This window comes from Chiloscyllium plagiosum, chromosome 45, assembly GCF_004010195.1.
Source record: "Chiloscyllium plagiosum isolate BGI_BamShark_2017 chromosome 45, ASM401019v2, whole genome shotgun sequence".
In the NCBI taxonomy this organism is placed as follows: domain Eukaryota; kingdom Metazoa; phylum Chordata; class Chondrichthyes; order Orectolobiformes; family Hemiscylliidae; genus Chiloscyllium; species Chiloscyllium plagiosum.
Window position 1 is genome coordinate 9,381,524 of NC_057754.1, and position 2,244 is coordinate 9,383,767.

Here is a 2,244-nt window from a genome sequence, read left to right on the forward strand (position 1 = left end):
CCTTTCAAGTTTCACAACATCTTTCCGATAGGAAGGAGACCAGAATTGCACGCAATATTCCAACAGTGGCCTAACCAATGTCCTGTACTCCCGCAACATGACCTCCCAACTCCTGTACTCAGTACTCTGACCAATAAAGGAAAGCATACAAAACGCCTTCTTCGCTATCCTATCTACCTGCGACTCCACTTTCAAGGAGCTATGAACCTGCACTCCAAGGTCTCTTTGTTCAGCAACACTCCATAGGACCTTACCATTAAATGTATAAGTGAGAATAGAGTTAATGTTTCAAGTACGATATAACTCTTCAAAACTGCTTTCCTCTGCATTTTTAACCTTTGAATATTGACAGGTGGGGATACAGAGTCGATTGTTCTGCACACATGAATATCTGAGAGGACTCTCCAGTGTGATATACTGGGGAAGGTCCTTCGCACTTGCTGTTGGTGAGTAGTCTTATGGTAGGATTTTATCTGTGAGATTCTAGCTGAAACTAAGGTCTTAAAACCTTCTGGTAATGAGTCCTACGTTTGTGTTCATCACCAACTATCAAAAACCAGATTCTTTAAACGTGAAATACCAACTGAAAATGCTGGAGTTTTCACCAAATCTTCCTGCACCTCTGGAAAGAGAAATCTAGAGTCTGTGACCTTTCAACAAAAGCGTATTCCATTCAAGAACAGATCTGAAATGTTAACCCTGTTTTGGAATCAACAGATGTTGCCAGATGTGTGAGTGCTTGTAGCATTTTCTGGTTTTATTTCTGTCTCAAGAAGTTGGTTCTGAATTTCAGTTAGGCAGTCTGAGTCATCTGATCATCTCGTTTACTGATGCAGCAGTATAGATGTACCAGAGAGAGAGCATCTAGATGCTTCACAAATGAGTAAAGGTTTCCCCAATTTCTCAGCCTATTGATACTCCAGTATTAAACGTTCAGGATTAAGACTAACTATTATTTATTCCTGTCCATTCACAAGTGGAATTATCTTTTTAATTTTCTAACCCCTCACACCATTCCATATCTTTAAAGCCTAAATCACAACTGCCCTCAGTCTGCCTTTTAGAGAGAACAGTTTCAACCGGTCTGAAACTTTTTAACGAGCATAATTTCAACAAACCTTTCTTACAGCTTCTCCAGTTGTCCTCGATCCATCTTGTAATATGGAGCTAACCCGAATATCAAACTCACCATTGCTGCCAAAGCCTGTATGTTGGAAACATCAGTACTGAGGTGAAACAGATATCTGCTGTTTTGAGTTCTTTATCACCATCCTGTGTTTCAGTTAGTTTTCCATTAGCTGAAAATAAGATGAGCTGAAATGAACATACCCAACAAGCTTGTGTATGGGCTGAAAAGTAACAAATGGAGTTCAATCTGAATAAATGCCAAGGTATTGCATTTTGGTCCCAACAAACAGGGACAGGACATGTACAATTCATGGTAGGGCCTTGAATAATGTTGTAGAACAGAGGGACTAAGGGGTTAAGGTACATAATTCTTTGAAGTTTTTGTCACAGGTAGACAGGGTGGTTAAAAAGATGTTTAGTTCACTTATCTTCATGTTCAGACCTTTTGAGTGTCGGAGTTGAGAACGTCATGTTGAGGTTGTGCAGGACATTGGTGAGGCCTCTTCTGGAGCACTGTGTCCAGTTCTGGTTACCCTGTTATAGGCAGGATATTATTAAGACAGAGTGGGTTCAGAAGAGATTTACCAGGATGTTGCTGGGTATGGAAGCTTTGAGTTACAAAGAAAGGCTGGATAGACTGGGATTTTTTCAGTGGAGTATAGGATGTTGAGAGGTGACATTATAGAACATAGAATAATACAGCGGAGAAGAAGTCGATTGGCCCTTGACGTTGCACTGACCTGTCAACCAATCTAAGCCTATCCCTTTACACTATCTCATCTTCATCCATCTGCTTATCCAAGAGCTGTTTAAATGCCCCTGCTGTGGCTGAGTTAACTACATTGACAGGCAGTGCATTCCATGCCCTTACCACTTCCTGAGGAGAGAACCTGCGTCTGACATCTGTCTTAAATCTATCACCCCTCAATTTGCAGCTATGTCCCCTCGTACAAGCCAACGTGCAATTCTGGTCTCCTTCCTATCGGAACGATGTTGTGAAACTTGGAAGGGTTCAGAAAAGATTTACAAGGATGTTGTCAGGGTTGGAGGACTTGAGCTATAGGGAGAGGCTGAACAGGCTGGGGCTGTTTTCCCTGGAGCGTCGGAGGCTGAGGG

The 2,244-nt window shown here is 41.8% G+C and overlaps 2 protein-coding genes across 1 annotated transcript in view; one reads left to right on the forward strand and one right to left on the reverse strand.

Moving 5' to 3' along the window:
• Window positions 1-2,244, reverse strand: part of LOC122543911 (zinc finger protein 239-like) — a 125,479-nt gene that overhangs the window by 69,435 nt on the left and 53,800 nt on the right.
• LOC122543913 (zinc finger protein 774-like) overlaps window positions 1-2,244 on the forward strand; it is a 63,744-nt gene that overhangs the window by 50,213 nt on the left and 11,287 nt on the right. Inside the window, exon 4 of the mRNA XM_043682821.1 lies at window positions 353-446. The gene's annotated coding sequence lies outside the window, so the exon portion shown is untranslated. The remainder of the gene's footprint in view (window positions 1-352; window positions 447-2,244) is intronic.